The following is a 17,702-nucleotide window of genomic DNA, read 5'->3' as shown; positions in this document are numbered from 1 at the left end:
AACATGCACTGTGTGGGGTCCTGAGGACCGAGTTTGAGAACCTATGGTCTATTAGGTTCGCTAGTGCGGTAATATACCTATAATTTATAACTCCTCTGGCGGTACGGGTGATATCTAGCGCGAGCAGGAATTGAATCCCGGTGGATTCGTGAATCAAATCAGAGGCTGCATGTTCTGTCCTATCTATAAGGTGTCTCTTTACAATGTGTTCGTAATGGGTGTGAGTGTAAGGAGCTTGAGCATTGCGGTGAACATCTTTCATCTTTTCATGGGTAATGGTCATTACTTCTGGCAATACTCTTCCAATGTAACACAATCCCTCTGAGTTTGGGGCAAGCCACTTATACGCCTTCCTCCCACATATGAAATATGCATCATCAGGGAGGACATATGGGACAGAGAATGACATCACCATATTACAAACCTTCCAGGTGAAAAATCCTATCCCTAACTCTCTCATCTGTCTAGTACACATATCAGGTTGTATGATATGCGCACAGTATCCTGGTGATACTTCTCCAACTGGCATGGGCCTATTTCCTAGAGTGTACCTATATTGGAAATATCTTCCACTGTTGGCTATTTGGCGTATAAGCTCTGAGTCAATGGGCATTCTATCGGCTCTGTGTGAGAATGTCATGGTTCGGTTGTTCCATGTCACTTCCCAATTTCCCGGCTTTCGGGGATTGGAAATGTTAAAACATATTAGGGACCTATCTACATGGTATTGGTGGAGCTTCAAACTAGGAGGGAAAGAAATATTAAATTTCTTGTCCACCGGACTCCCACCCCTTAATTCAAGTACCTCATCTATCGTTAAAGAGTATGGCACTAGTCCTGACTTTCTATGACCTTGAGGTACTTGTGAGCACACCCAGCATTCCGTTTGGTTTAAAACTTTACCCACTAATGAGTGATAGTCACTCAATGGATGACGGTCCATATCTATATTAATACTGGACTGACATCTCTGGATGTACCCGTCCTCAGCTATGTTGTCACAATTCCTACAGATACAGTTCTCTTCAGCTAACAATCCTTCACAATGTCTATTAGTGTCATGGCTACCAGATCGTTTTCTGATACTCGCCTTTACTCGGTGATTGTGTTGCTCTTGGCCTTCTACGACTCCATCCTGATCATCAGAACCCATTCCAGATCCTTTCTCGACCTCACTGGTACTCTCACCGAAACAGACTGCTCTGGTCAACAACAGGGTCAACAGGAAAACACGTACTGCCGTCTCTTGGGGCGAGTCTCTTGGGGCGAGTCCATCTTACAGGAGGAGAAAGAGAAAGTTGTAATGGGGGAAAGAAAACAACTATGAGGGAAAGAAAACTTGGCGCGACAACCGCCTCCGATCTTGTAATTCTCTGTGCTCAGGTGCCGTGACAACAGTCCTGCCTCTCAGCCTTCCCGGAACAGACACTCCAATGATATGGTTTCCTCCACACTCTGTTCTATGTCACAGGCTTTCTCTGGGTCAGCGACCTTCTTACAGTGGGACGAGTAGACCCAAGTCTCTCTATCGGCAACCTTCAATGCTGTCGTGCTAGTCAGTAAGACTTGGTACGGTCAGGGCCAGTGCAAGGTGCCTCAGCGCCCTAGGCAAATCCTTAAGGCGCGCCCCCCCCAAAAAAAATAAAAAAAAAATAATAATAATAATAATAATAATAATTAAATAAAGATATTGAGCCCCCCTGAAGTGAAAAAGTGCAGACACATCATCTAATAATTTCCACAGCCACCGCCTGATGGTGGTCGCAGCTAGTTTGCACACATGACCTGTTTGCACGTTGGATGAGGGAGGACACGTGTGTGTGTGTGTGTGTGTGTGTGTATATATATGTATGTATGTGTGTATATATATATATATATATATATATATATATATATATATATATACACATATACACACACACACACACACACACACACACACACACATATATGCAGTGGTCGAAGTGGAAATTTTGAGGTGGGAGTATGGAAAAGTTAAGGTTGTAACTATGCACACACCGAAGAGATGCACGTGCTCTGGAAAAAGAGGGCGTGGACATGCAAAAGGGGCGTGTTTTCAGTGTAGTTTACTATCCCTTATACACATTGTGCACCACAATAGTAGGACCCCTTATACTATCTAGTATAACTTATACCACACAGAATGAGCCAAAATTCACATTATAGCACACGGTATGAGCCGAAATTCACATTATAGCACACGATATGAGCCGAAATTCACATTATAGAACACGATATGAGCGAAATTCACATTATAGCACATGGTACGAGACGCAATTCACATTATAGCACACGGTATGAGCCGAAATTCACATTATAGAACACGATATGAGCGAAATTCACATTATAGCACATGGTACGAGACGCAATTCACATTATAGCACACGGTATGAGCCGAAATTCACATTATAGCACACAGAATGAACCGAAATTCACATTATAGCACACAGTATGAGCTGAAATTCACATTATAGCACACAGAATGAGCCGAAATTCACATTATACCACACAGAATTAGCCGGAATTCACATTATAGCACACAGTATGAGCTGAAATTCACATTATAGCACACAGAATGAGCCGAAATTCACATTATACCACACAGAATTAGCCGAAATTCACATTATAGCACACGACATGAGCCGAAATTCACATTATAGCACACGACATGAGCCGAAATTCACATTATAGCACACGACATGAACCGAAATTCCCATTATGCCACATGCAATGAGACAAAATTCAGGGAGAGTGACAGCAGGGACAGGGAAAGTGACAGAGAGACTGGAAAAGTGACAGCAGGGACAGTGAGAGTGACAGGGAAAGTGACAGCAGGGACATAGGGACAGGGAGATTGACAGAGGGACAGGGAAAGTGACAGCAGGGACATAGGTACAGGGAGAGTGACAGAGGAACAGGGAAAGTGACAGCAGGGACATAGGGACAGGGAGAGTGACAGAGGGACAGGGAAAGTGACAGCAGGGACATAGGGAGAGGGACAGGGAAAGTGACAGCAGGGACATAGGGACAGGGAGAGTGACAGGGGAAGTGACAGCAGGGACATAGGTACAGGGAGAGTGACAGAGGGACAGGGAAAGTGACAGCAGGGAGAGTAACAGGGTATGTGACAGCAGGGACATAGGTACAGGGAGAGTGACAGAGGGACAGGCAAAGTGATAGCAGGGACATAGGGACAGGGAGAGTAACAGGGTATGTGACAGCAGGGACATAGGGACAGGGAAAGTGACAGGAGGGACATAGGGACAGGGAGAGTGACAGAGAGAGGGACAGCAAAGGCATACAGTAGGGACTAGGGAGAGCGAAAAGCAGCAGGGTAAAATTACCTATTTAGCAGCTGCGGTGCATGAGAAGGCTGTGGTCGGTGCGGGGCGAAGGAGGCTGCGGTCTTTGGAGATGTTGCGGAGATGCAGAGAAGGACTGAGGGCAGCAGAGGAGGACTGAGGGCAGCGGTAGTGCAACGTAGGAGGAGGCTGTGGTCAGTGGCCTTTGGTGCGGCACTGGCTCCTATGATGACCGTGGCGCTACTATTTCAAATCTGCCGTGGACCGGCAGCCAATCAGGAGCGGCCGCTCTCTGGTCTGCCTGCTCCCCAGCCTCCCCTCATCTCAATTGAAATGGAGGAGTGCCGCGAGTCCACGCCTCCACTTCCCCTGTGTGCGTGTCACGTGCCCCTGCCCATCACCGTGTAAATGCAGGCATGCCGCAAGTCCACCCCCCCGACTCACGGCACACCTCTGTCTTTAGTGCCCGCTTGCCCCCATTTACAGCATGCGCATTCACGCAGATGGTTGGGCCCCTAATCTGTCCCTGCACCTGTATGTAATGAGCACAAGGCTGACAGAGGAGGCCACCTGTCCTGATGATCCCAGCCCCTTGTTGCTTCATTCTCACACTTGCACAGGCAGACACCTGCCTGTCAGTGAGCAGCAGTCTGCAGCCACGATCGCCAGCACCAGCGGGCTCCTCTGTTAGTGATACTTCCTCCCACCTTACCCCCCTGAGGCTGCCAGTTACTTCTGCCCCTCTTAGCTTCACCTGCCGCCCACCCTCCCCAGTCAGCCCGACCTCTCAGTACAGCCGGCTGACTGTGAGCACATTACTGTGCAGCCCCGACCAGCAGCAGCTCATCAGTCAGCCTGGCCACTTATCCCTGTCGGCTGCCTGCTGCAAATATGTGCCTGGCCCTCTGACCCCCTCCTCCTGTCCCACCTTCTTCTATTCTAACATCCGCCGCCGGTCAGGATGCGCTACGAGTGGGGACTTGACCGAGCCGGCAGTTGAAGAAGTCCTCCTTTCCACTCTGGTGAAGGCGCCGCCCCCGGTCATCGCGACGGGCGGGAAAAAGGGGGGTGTGAGTGACGCAGCAGGGGGAGGAGGGAACAGCTTCGGACATGTGGCTCCAACCCGGATGAGCAGAGAGGTGCCTCACTTTTTTTTTTGGTACACTCAGCACCGCACTCCAAGTGCCGGCGCCCATAGGCAGCTGCCTAAAGCTGCCTAATGGTAGCGCCGGCCCTGGTAACATGCAGGAGCCTAATCGTGGGTGGGGAGGAGTGGGTAACAATCTTGCTGGAGCCCAATTGCGGGTGGGAAAAAAACGGGGGCCCAATCGTGGGGGTAGGGGGGATCAGGTAATAAGATGCGGGAGCCGAGCCCAGTTGCAGGGGGAGCGGGTAACATGTTGGAGACCAAACACACCAGGGGGAAGAGGGAAAAATGATGCGGTAACAAGATAAAGGAGGGGGGGGGGGCAACATGTGGGAGCCCAATTGGGGGGGGGGGGGTAATCTAGTTACAAGATGCAGGAGGTGGGGGAGGCAACATTTGGGAGCTGAATTGCGGGGGGGGGGGATATCTAGCAACAAGATGCAGGAGGAGGGGAGGCAACATGTGGGAGCCAAATTGCAGGGAGGGGGAAAGAATCTAGTGACAAGATGCAGAAGGGGGGGGGGCAACATGTGGGAGCCGAACTGCAGGAGGGGGGGATCTAGTAACAAGTTGCAGGAGGAAAAGGGGGTGGCAACATGTGGGAGCGAACAGCGGGGGGGGGGGATCTAGTGACAAGATGCAGGAGGGGGGAGGTAACATGTAGGAGCCGAATTGCGGGGGGGGGGGGGGCGGACAACCTAGTGACAAGATGCAGGAGGGGGAGAGGAGGCAACATGTGGCAGCCGAATAGCGTGGAGAAAAGGTACCGCTAGTAACAAGATGCAGTAGGGAGGAGGCAGCGGGAGCCCAATTGGGGGTGGGGGGGGGGTAATCTAGTTACAAGATGCAGGAGGGGGGGAGGCAACATTTGGGAGCTGAATTGCGGGGGGGGGGGGTTTGATATCTTGCAACAAGATGCAGGAGGAGGGGAGGCAACATGTGGGAGCCGAATAGCGGGGGGGGGGGATCTAGTGACAAGATGCAGAAGGGGGGGGGGGGCAACATGTGGGAGCCGAACTGCAGGAAGGGGGGATCTAGTGACAAGATGCAGAAGGGGGGGGGGGGGGGGGCAACATGTGGGAGCCGAACTGCAGGAAGGGGGGATCTAGTGACAAGATGCAGGAGGGGGGGGGGGGGCAACATGTGGGAGCAAATAGCGGGGGGGGGGACTAGTGACAAGATGCAGGGGGGGGGCAACATGTGGGAGCCGAATTGCAGGGGGGGATAAATCTAGTGAAAAGATGCAGGAGGGGGGAGAGAAGGCAACATGGGGGAGCCGAATTGCGTGAGGAGAAGGAATAGTAACAAGGTGCAGGAGGGAGGTGGGGGGGGAGGCAGCGGGTGCGCAATTGCCGTGGGAGTGGGACTCGGGGAGGCAGCAGTATGGTGATGAGATTGGGGATCTCATGGAGAGGGGGGAGTGCAGACAAGTTGCAGGAGACGATCGTGGAAGGGCGGGGGGTGAGAGCGTCGGAGCGGGTGACTAATCCGTAAGCCCAAACTCGGGTGGGGGGGAGGAGGAGGTGGACGCCGGATCGGGTAAAAAAGTTGCTGCAGCGGAGCGGCCCAGCGGGTACCTGCTTACTGAGCCCGGAGAAGGGGGGGGGGGGCGGGGGGATGCCGGAGCGGCCATCATAATGCGGGAGACAGTTGCAGAGGCGGGGGGATCGGCAGGGTTGCATTACAAGACTCACACAGTCAGTCACTCCCGTTGAAGTCAGACTTGGTGGGCGCCCACGACCTGCTCCTCCTCTCTTAAAGAAGGAGTTTGGCTGAGCTGAGGCGATCTCTTTTTCATTCACTGTGCAGTGACGCCCTCCAGTGGTCGCCGCCCATTGGCAGCTGCCTAAAGCTGCCTAGTGGTAGCGCCGGCCCTGGGTACGGTCCTTCCCAACGGTCAATCAGGCAACCTGAGCGTAGAAAATTCCGAATCATTACATAATCCCCAGGTTCAATGTCATGACAATTACTGTCCGGCAGATCAGGAATCACTAGCTTTAGATTGTTATTCTGATTCATCAATTGCTTGCTCATCTTAACCAAATACTTTATGGTTATTTCATTGTTACATTTCAAATCATCCTGGGGGTCAATCATAACATGGGGTTGTCGACCAAAAAGAATTTCAAAAGGGGACAGATTAAGAGGGGACCTGGGAGTGGTTCTGATGCTGTACAATACAAGTGGCAAAGCTTCTGGCCACAACAGTCCAGTTTCAGCCATTACTTTGCTCAACTTGTTCTTAATAGTGCTGTTTACTCTTTCCACTTTCGCACTCGCCTGTGGCTGGTACGGAGTATGCAGCTTACTATTAATTCCCATTAATTTGCACATTACCTGAAAGACTTCACCTGTAAAATGGGTACCCCTATCACTTTCAATTATCCTAGGGATACCATACCTGCACGCAAATTCCTGCACAATTTTCTTTGCAGTAAATGTAGCGGTATTTGTGGCAGCGGGGAACGCTTCAACCCAATTTGAAAACACATCAATACAAACCAATACATACTTTAAATTTCTACAAGGTGGCAATTGTATGAAATCAATCTGTATTACCTGAAAAGGGCCGTCCGTTGGCGGAATATGGGATGGTTCTGTTGGTATTGCCTTTCCAATGTTCTTCCTCAAGCAGGTAAGGCATGTCATTGCCCTCTTGCCAGCATGAGAAGAAAATCCTGGTGCGCACCAGTAGGCTCTTACCAACTTGCACATACCTTCTTTACCTAGATGAGTCAGTCCATGTGCCGCCTCTGCTAAACTCGGAAGGTATGCTCTGGGTGCCACTGGCTTACCCTGTCCATCTGTCCAGAGTCCTGAGGACTCCTGGCCATATCCTTTTGACCTCCAGACTGCCTTTTCCTGTGGCGAACACAAATTTTGCATTTCACTCAATTTCTGTGTATTGACGGTATTGAATACCATCAGTTGTGTGATGTCTGTCTGTATGGGGGTGCTGGCTGCTGATTTAGCAGCTTCGTCTGCCCGGCTGTTACCAAGTGACACTGGGTCTTGACTGTACGTGTGGGCTTTGTACTTGATAACAGCCACTCTCAAATATTCCATACAATCATGCGTGTCTGTACTAAATCCTCCTTCGCCATCATTCTCATCCCCCACCCTTTGTGCCTGTCCAGGCACACCTGGGAGATACGTTGCCGGATTTAGTGCACTGCATCTCCTTAAGGTGATGTTTACAGGGGCCATTAGTGCTAATTCCCATCTTGTAAACCGTGCGGATGAGACGTGTCTAGTTTGGGAAGAATTCAGTAAGGCTGACACTGCATGAGGTGTGTGTATGGTCAGGTTGTGTCCTAGCACTACATCTTCGCTTTTACTCACTAGCAATGCTATCGCTGCAACACTTCGCAAGCATGTGGGGAGGGATCGCGCGACCGTGTCTAGCTGAGCGCTGTAGTAGGCTACCGGCCTGCTGGCATCACCATGCTTCTGGGTTAAGACACCTGCCGCACATCCAGCACTTTCCGTACCGTACAGTTCAAAGGGTTTCCCATAATCTGGCATACCTAATGCTGGTGCCTGCGTTAGGCACTGTTTGAGTCTCTCAAATGCCAGTTCGGACTCATCTGTGTGCGAAATCCGATCTGGTTTGTTTGATGAGACCATCTCCTGCAAAGGTAAGGCCAGTATGGAAAATCCTGGGATCCAGTTACGACAGTACCCACACATTCCTAGGAACGTACGAATCTGTTGCTGAGTCTGTGGCAGAGTCATGTTGCGAATTGCCTGTACTCTATCAGTGGTGAGGTGTCTCAGTCCTTGTGTCAAACAATGCCCCAAATATTTTACCTTGGTCTGGCATAATTGCAACTTATCCTTTGAAACCTTGTGTCCCATATCAGAAAGATGAAACAGAAGCTGCTTCGTGTCTCTCAAGGACGATTCGAGTGAATCAGAACACAGCAGTAAGTCGTCTACATACTGTATTAATATTGATCCGCTCTCAGGTTGAAAGGATTGTAAACAATCATGCAAAGCCTGCGAGAAAATACTTGGGCTGTCAATGAAACCTTGTGGTAAGCGAGTCCAGGTGTACTGTACTCCTCTGTATGTGAATGCAAACAAATATTGGCTGTCAGGGTGCAGAGGTACCGAGAAGAAAGCGGAGCAGAGGTCAATTACAGTGAAAAATTTTGCAGTGTGAGGGATTTGCATAAGGATGACAGCTGGATTTGGCACTACGGGGAATTGGCTCTCAACTATTTTGTTGATCCCCCTTAGATCCTGCACTAGCCTGTAACCCCGCCCCCCGCTCTTCTTCACAGGGAAGATGGGACTATTGGCAGTACTGGATGTCCTAACCAGAATGCCCTGTTGTAGCAAGCGCTCTATTACTGGGTAAACTCCTAACTCTACCTCTGGCTTCAGAGGATACTGTGGGATTTTTGGAGCTATCCTACCATCTTTTACTTGAACTACTACAGGAGCTACATTTGCCATTAATCCAGTGTCTTGTCCATCCTTGGTCCAAAGTGATTCCGGTATCTGGGAAATCATTTCCTCTACCTTGGACGGACACCTATCTGTAACAGCAGTATGCGTCATTAACCTTTGTGGGGAATCTAGCATATCCTGTACTTCCTGAGCGTGATTCTCGGGTATATCTAAGAACACACCTCCAGGAGTACAATATATGACACACCCCATTTTGCACAGTAAATCTCTCCCAAGTAGATTAGTCGGAGCCGATGCAGCGAGCAAAAAGGAATGCTTGGTCTGCAAAGGCCCTATCGTAATCTCTGCTGGTTTGCTTAAAGGGTAGTGTTGTACTACTCCCGTTACTCCCATGGCTGGAATTGTTCTACCAGTGGTCTTCATACCCACTGTTGAATTTATCACTGACTTGGCCGCCCCCGTATCTACAAGGAAAGGTAGAGATCTACCAGCTACATCAATTGTGACCTCGGGTTCACTTCCAAGGCTCGCAATTAATTTCACTGACTGCAGACTACAGGTGTGGCCCCACCCCTATTGTGTGTGGTGACCTCCCCGCAGCGCGCTGGCAGCTACTACATGTGAAGGGGGTAACTGGGAATTATCAGAGACTTGCCAGTCTATTTTTGGTCGGTACCTTCTCGTTTCCCCTGCATGTGGCTCATAACTCCGTCTCTGCGGTCCCTGATCCCAATTACGTGTGTCTTGTCGTTGTCTAGGGGGTTGATATACCTTATGGTTGTCTTTAAACATACAATTCCGTGCAATATGTCCCTATTTCTGACAGTTGTAACATGTTATTACATTTGACTTACCCACAGGGGTCTGGGGCCTTGGCTGAGGTGGCTTTGTTGTAAGGGCTTGTATACTTACTGCGATCAGCTTATCGCCCTGTGACTCCCTGTGTCTCATGATGTTCCGATCATGTTCAATAGCGGTCTCTCTCAAAGCAGCCACCGACAGACCTCGCCAATTTGGTTGAGTGGTCTGTACCCTTGCTTTCAACACTTCCTTTAAACCATCCATTAACACAGAAACTGCTACTTCCCTATGATGCACATTTGTCTTAATGTCTTCTATTCCAGTATACTTAGCCATTTCCTGCAGTGCCCGATGGAAATAATCAGAAGCTATTTCACCCTCTTTTTGTCTTATGGAGAAGATTTTGTTCCACTTGACAACAGCTGGGAAATATACTCCTAACTGCAGGTTTATACGTTTTACATTGTCCTGATTGTACTCATCTGTGAGAGGCATCTCTTCATCTAACCTACAATCAGTGATAAATCTCGCAGAGCCGATATTGGGGGGCAAACATGTCCTCAGCACTGTCTGCCAATCTTTGTTATTGGGTTCTGCGGAGTTATCTAGTTCTCTAACGAACCTTTGGCTTGCAACTAAATCTTTCCTAGGATCAGGGAATTCAGACATAATTGCTCTTAATTCTGTCCGGGAAAAGGGACAATGCATTGCAATGTTCCTGATGGGAGTGACTCCCGAAGTGTCAGTTTTCCCATTTGGGACCGCAATAACCCTGACAGGATTAAGTTCAATAACATCACTCTGGGTTGATTCTACAATATGTGGTGTAATTGTTTCTGCGTAGTGTACAGTGCCGTACTTACCTGCCGACACGACCTCACCTGTCCCTCCACTAGGGGCCTTTGCTACTCCTCTTACTGGTTGGGCCGTGCCCACTGTAGTCTCTGCTATGGTGGCTGCTAGAGAGAGTGCCGATATTGTGGTAGGCTCATCTTCCTGCTCGCAATCCTGGGGGAAGTTTAAGACGGGATACAACTTGCACGGGTTAGTATTAGCATCAATACACTTATCTACTTTACTCTTATCACTAATACATTTATTAAGTGCATTTTTATCATATACCAGTGTGCCATTCTCTGCAGCCATTTTCTCTCCTGTTATGTATGGTGGTGGTGGTGCGGTAGCTATCAGTTTCCTGATAGGATTGGAACCAGCTGCTTGAGCTAATCCTCTTTGTATCTCACCTTCCTGTTGCCATAACTGTAAATAATCATAATGTCTAATTCGTTGCTTCCCAGACTTTATTAGATATATCCTTCTCCTTAAATTTTGCAACACCTCAGGATTAAAACTGCCTACCCTGGGAAACTTCTCCCCATCGTTCACAGTCATACGTTCCCATTCATTGCATAAAACCTCGGCGTGTGATCCATATTTCTCACACATTATATACCTGGCCGACCCAACTGGTCGTGGTATTAAATCAACCTGAACCTTGGTTGATCGCCCCTTACTTGAGCAACTGGCCCCCATTATTTGCAGGTATTGCTTTCTCAGCGAATTCCTACAAAAACCAAGTTCCCAGAGGTAGGGCGACGGTGAAAGTTCAACGAGTGCCTTCACTCACTCTCGCCCACGTCGACCAATACGCCCACACACTGCCTTAGCGCTGGCGTACCCAACCCAGGGCCCCTGCAACCTGAACCTCTATTTACTGGGGCGTGTGGGAGTATGCTACCCTCCCCAGTAAGTATCAGTTGCTGGAGAATTCCTGAGTGATCAGCGAACCTCCCTTAAAATAAAAAAAACCTACACAAATCACATTAGAATGTACAAATAGCGTTTATGATCCCACAAAGCGTACGCAAACTGCGTAATGGGTATCAAGGTAACCAACTAATGCACACAATTACGTGCGGTACAGTCGCACTGCGTATAAGTAACTATTACTTATCCGCCGCACGACCAGCGGAATCGGTTGTTTAGGCTGCGAAACCTTCAGCCGGAGCGTATTCTCAAAACGGGCCTATATGGGTACTGCGCCAACCCCCCTGGGTTGCGCTCACTACCTCTGACCTTTCTTAAGTCAGGGTCTTCTGAGCTTCCTATAGGTACTCTTAACGGATTTCTGATTTTAGCGGACCTTCTGGTCTGCTGTAACACTAATTGCTCCTTTTACCTTATTCACTGTTAACGTGAGGTGGCCTTCTCCCACGCCACCACGTGTTCACTTCACGGGTGTCTTTCTACGAGATCTCGAATTTTCTCAAGGTTCACCCAAAAGAAAACTTTACTTGCATACGCAAGCTCTTTCACTTCATATATACTTTGATTTTTCTGTACAGAAAATTTCTTTCATTCAGGTAACACAGGTTAATCCCAGAGGAGATGCAGCAAGAGAAGGATTTTTTTTTTTTTTTTTAAACTAGTTTTAGGGAACTGAAAGAAATTGTGCTATTATCTCGTGGCTTCTGTCTCGCCTTACTAAAACAATGCTATCGTGTGATTTGTATCTAGTGGGCGTATCTGTACGCACGTTGCGTAATTTACGCCACGTGTGTAGGCCTTTGCGTTGCGTACGCTGTCTCGCACTCGGTCAGAGACACATGTACACAGGCCGGATACTCCACAGTAATACAAATAACACGCTTCTATAAATGCAAACGATGTTTAACTATAATCGCTTACCAAACACTACACACAGTTTCCTCTGTATCAACCTTTACAACTAGGCCAGGCTGTGTGCGTGCTTTACAATTACTCCCTTAAGTATTACTCTTTACTTTTAACTAAAATAGCAACAAATTTTCTCAGCACGTTATCAATGCAAATGGCAAACAGGAAAGTAGATATGTGAAAATACACAAATGAAAATACAGGTGTGTGTGTGTGTTGCGTATGCAATTTGCACCAAACAGAAATTAAAACAGTTTAAAAAAAAAAAAACAATAGCTTAACGTTCTTACCTTTCGGTTACGGATCCCACCAGCATCCCTACAAACCAGGCGAAGCAGACGCTTATCCGATCAGCACTACCGTATCCCCAACCACAAACACGGATACAGGGGATACTACCTTCCCGCCCTTTGCTGATGGATAAAGTCTGCCTGATTGCGCTTGGCTGCGGATATGAGGAATCCCGGACGAGCAGCCACTTGATAAAGTCAAATAATTCCTTTGAACATAAGCTATATACTTATTATGGACTAAGTACGCAATTGGCACACGGAGTACCGTAAGGGTACGCACTTAGCATAGCAGACGCTAGGCCGTGGGCGCGACGCACGAGCGGCACGTACGCTCACGGGCTTACGCTTAGTATCGAGCACGCTATAGGCGGCCCGAGTACCGTACTGCTACGCTGTTGGCGTAGCGGACGCTGTGCCGTGAGAGTGAGACACGAGCGGCGCTGACGTTCACTGAATGACACACAGTAAACCTTGTTAACAACACACTGTAAGGGTATGCTTATACTGTAAACCTTAGTACTGTAATATTACCACAATGTAACGCTTATTGACCTTGATAATATGAAAGCTGTTTGAGCGATTGAGATGCTCAGAAACCCTTTACAATAACTGGTGAAACACACAAGACCTGGTAAGGTTCCAACACCTTCGTAGAAGATTCTTTTAGTATAAAAAAGGGGAAAACAATTACAGCTTATACACTACAGACCTAACATCAATATCTAAACAGAATAACAAGAAATAAATGTGAACAATATAGCGAAGCGATCACAAACACAAAGCAAACACATTGAGAACAAATGGCATACACAAAGAATAACAAAATGGCTACAGAGAAACTTACACACGTGGGAATGATTCGCAAGCGCGTTCTGGACCAGCCCTCAGCCTTCAGTGTGAAAACCTTTGTAGAGAGAGTGAGTGCTGGTTCAGCAATGGTGGCCTTTATATACACAGCATACAGTACGATACAATGGTCCCTACAATCTCATTGTTCATTGGACACAGGAATGTGTCTCTGCATTATAACAAAAGGTCATAGGTGGATTCAAACAGGTGGGCTGTGTCTATTTCCAACTGCTCAGGTGGGAGGTATCCTCAGGATTCCCGCCGCATGGATAATGAACCGCAAATACAGTAAATGTCTAGAAACTACTTTTAAACATAACTATACGCAGGAGCGAACAATCTCTTCCTAACCAACACCGAAATGTTACTATTAAAATAGTCTTCAGTTAGATACTAAACACCACCGTTCAACCTTTGTCTGACCCTTCATATCATGCAAAGAGGAATCCCCATGTCCACGAACCATTTACACTAAACATACTTGCTGACATTAAGGGGAATATTATCTACAAAACACACTATTTAAGTACCAACTTAGCTATGCATGTCATGCCAAATGAAACAAAAAAGGAAAGGTGTAAGTGTATATCTGTATATACTGTATCTGTGTATCTGGCCTCATTCTAGTTCAGAGTGTCTGTCGTGGCAGGGAAGCCCCACATCTGCTTTCATTCAGATCCTCTAACAGGTACTGTGGATATTCCTGTAACGCAACACCCATTGGATGCCAATAAAAGAGCTGTTTTTTTTTTTGTTTTTTTTTAAATGGAACATATTATAACTTAGGGTAGTGGATGGTACTCATGTAGAGCTGGTAACTTTGGGAAGAAATTAATCAATTTTTTAAAATCCAAAAAATTTCCATCCTAGCAATGGACATACTATAAGGCATGTCTCCTCATCTTTGGCATTGTTGCAAAATCTCCAGGGATTGTTCATGACTTCTTTGTCATATGACAGAAATTAGCACAGAGGCAAAATAGGGGTATATGGCTTATAGGTAATAATGTTTATTGTATTATACTTTAGGATCATGACTTTGGTCATGTTATATCAATATTCCAAGCAATACCACACTATAGTTTAATGCCCCATGTGTTTTAAGATCATTTTTTACTATTATTATCATTAGTATTATTTTTATATTTTATTTAAAAAGTGACAAAAGTTTGGGCCTAATTCAGACCTGATCGTTGGACTGCTAATTTTGCTGTCTTGCGATCAGATAGTCGCCACCCAAGGGAAGTGTAAGTTCGCCATGCAAGTGTGCGATCGCATGTGTACGCCGTGCTAAAAATATCCCTCAGTCAGTGGACAGCTGCAAATCCGCTCCCACCTAACTCACCATCTAATGTTTTTTCCACTGTGTGCAGACTATGCGCAGCCCAAGACCTTACTCCTACAGTGCAAAGAGAACAGGCTGATCGGGTCCGGAGCTGCTGTCACACACCCTCCCTGAAAACGCTTGGGAACGCCTGCATTTTCCTGACACTCCCAGAAAACGGTCAGTAACCACTCACAAATGGCCTCTTCATGTTAATCAGCTTGTGAATGGCTGTGCGATTGAAATTTTTGCACCAGCTTGTCGCTGTTTGGTGACGAACGTGCACATTGCGGTTAATACGCATTCGCAGTCAATCAATAATCGCCCACTGTGTGAAAACGCACAGCAGCGATCAGGTCTGAATCGGGCCCTTTATGCAGCACTGCACAGAGAGTATATTTCAGTCATATTAATCCCTATCCCACTGGAGCTTACAGTCCAAATTACATAAATTAACAGACAAGTTCCCACACATACAGTACTGTATACACACTAGGGACAATTTTGTCAGAATCCAATTAACCTACCAGTATTGTTTTTTTTTTAATTAGGAGTGTGTAAGTAAATTGGTGCACCTGGAAAAAACCCCACCCAAACAGAGAGAGCACATGACAATTCCATAAAGATTGGGCCCTGATTGACAATTGAACTTATTGCTGTGCATCAGTAATGCTAACCATTATGTTACCCTGCTGCTCATTTTGGAGAATCATGGTATTTACCCAATTTTATTTTTCACACATGAAATGAATGTTACAAATTTCTGAGACTGTGTATACAAACCATTCAAGCTAAACATAACTTTGTTTAAATGATTATTTTCCAATTTTAAGTAGACAGCACCTACCCTTTCCAACCTTGGTTCCATTTTTCTTCAAACAAGGAGACAGCACCTACCCTGTCCAACCTTGGTTCCCTTTAATGAAGAAGACAGCACCTACCCTTTCCAACCTGAGTTTCCATCTTCTCCAATGAAGAAGACAGCACCTACCTTTTCAATGTTGGTTCCATTTTTCTCCAATGAAGAAGACAGCACCTACCCTTTCCAACCTTGGTTCCATTTTTCTTTAATGAAGAAGACAGCACCTACCCTTTCCAAACTTGGTTCCCTTTTTCTTTAATGAAGAAGACAGCACCTACCCTTTCCAACCTTGGTTCCATTTTTCTCCAATGAAGACCTCACCTACCCTTTCCAACCTTGGTTCACTTTTTCTTTAATGAAAACGACAGCACCTTCCCTTTCCAACCCTGGTTCCATTTTTCTCCAAACAAGGAGACAGCACCTCCCCTTTCCAACCTTGGTTCTTTACAGTATGTTATATCCAGCCACAAAGTTGTGAGGTAATATAAAATGCTGCATGTGGCTCCACCAGACTGAATGGACATTTGGGGATCTCTTTGTATATTGCCTTGATGGCCTGGGGGTACCCTAATGTATGTGCTAGAGGTTGTGTGTGTGATATTATTTCTTTCTTTTTGCCTTTTTTAATTTCATAGCTATTATGTGCTAGAGGTTGTGTGTGTGATATTATTTCTTTCTTTTTGCCTTTTTTAATTTCATAGCTATTAGGTGTGGGATGACTTTTGAGGTGGAGGTGGAGGTTGATGGTCAGGAGGCAGACAATATTGACATTAAGTGGTAAAAAGTAGTGATGTGCACCGGAAATTTTTCGGGTTTTGTGTTTTGGTTTTGGATTCGGTTCCGCGGCCGTGTTTTGGATTCGGACGCGTTTTGCCAAAACCTCCCTGAAATTTTTTTGTCAGATTCGAGTGTGTTTTGGATTCGGGTGTTTTTTTACAAAAACCCTCAAAACAGCTTAAATCATAGAATTTGGGGGTCATTTTGATCCCATAGTATTATTAACCTCAATAACCATAATTTACACTCATTTTCAGTCTATTCTGAACACCTCACACTATTAGGAGTGTGTAAGTAAATTGGTGCACCTGGAAAAAAACCCACCCAAACAGAGAGAGTACATGACAATTCCATAAAGATTGGGCCCTGATTGACAATTGAACTCATTGCTGTGCATCAGTAATGCTAACCATTATGTTACCCTGCTGCTCATTTTGGAGAATCATGGTATTTACCCAATTTTATTTTTCACACATGAAATGAATGTTACAAATTTCTGACACTGTGTATACAAACCATTCAAGCTAAAACATAACTTTGTTTAAATGATTATTTTCCAATTTTAAGTAGACAGCACCTACCCTTTCCAACCTTGGTTCCATTTTTCTTCAAACAAGGAGACAGCACCTACCCTTTCCAACCTTGGTTCCCTTTAATGAAGAAGACAGCACCTACCCTTTCCAACCTGAGTTTCCATCTTCTCCAATGAAAAAGACAGCACCTACATTTTCAATGTTGGTTCCATTTTTCTCCAATGAAGAAGACAGCACCTACCCTTTCCAACCTTGGTTCCATTTTTCTTTAATGAAGAAGACAGCACCTACCCTTTCCAAACTTGGTTCCCTTTTTCTTTAATGAAGGAGACAGCACCTACCCTTTCCAACCTTGGTTCCATTTTTCTCCAATGAAGACAGCACCTACCCTTTCCAACCTTGGTTCACTTTTTCTTTAATGAAAACAACAGCACCTACCCTTTCCAACCCTGGTTTCATTTTTCTCCAAACAAGGAGACAGCACCTCCCCTTTCCAACCTTGGTTCTTTACAGTATGTTATATCCAGCCACAAAGTTGTGAGGTAATATAAAATGCTGCATGTGGCTCCACCAGACTGAATGGACATTTGGGGATCTCTTTGTACATTGCCTTGATGGCCTGGGGGTACCCTAATGTATGTGCTAGAGGTTGTGTGTGATATTATTTATTTCTTTTTGCCTTTTTTCATTTCATAGCTATT

This window comes from Pseudophryne corroboree, chromosome 5 (genome assembly GCF_028390025.1).
Source record: "Pseudophryne corroboree isolate aPseCor3 chromosome 5, aPseCor3.hap2, whole genome shotgun sequence".
NCBI lineage: Eukaryota > Metazoa > Chordata > Amphibia > Anura > Myobatrachidae > Pseudophryne > Pseudophryne corroboree.
Note: the sequence above shows the minus strand (reverse complement) of the source record.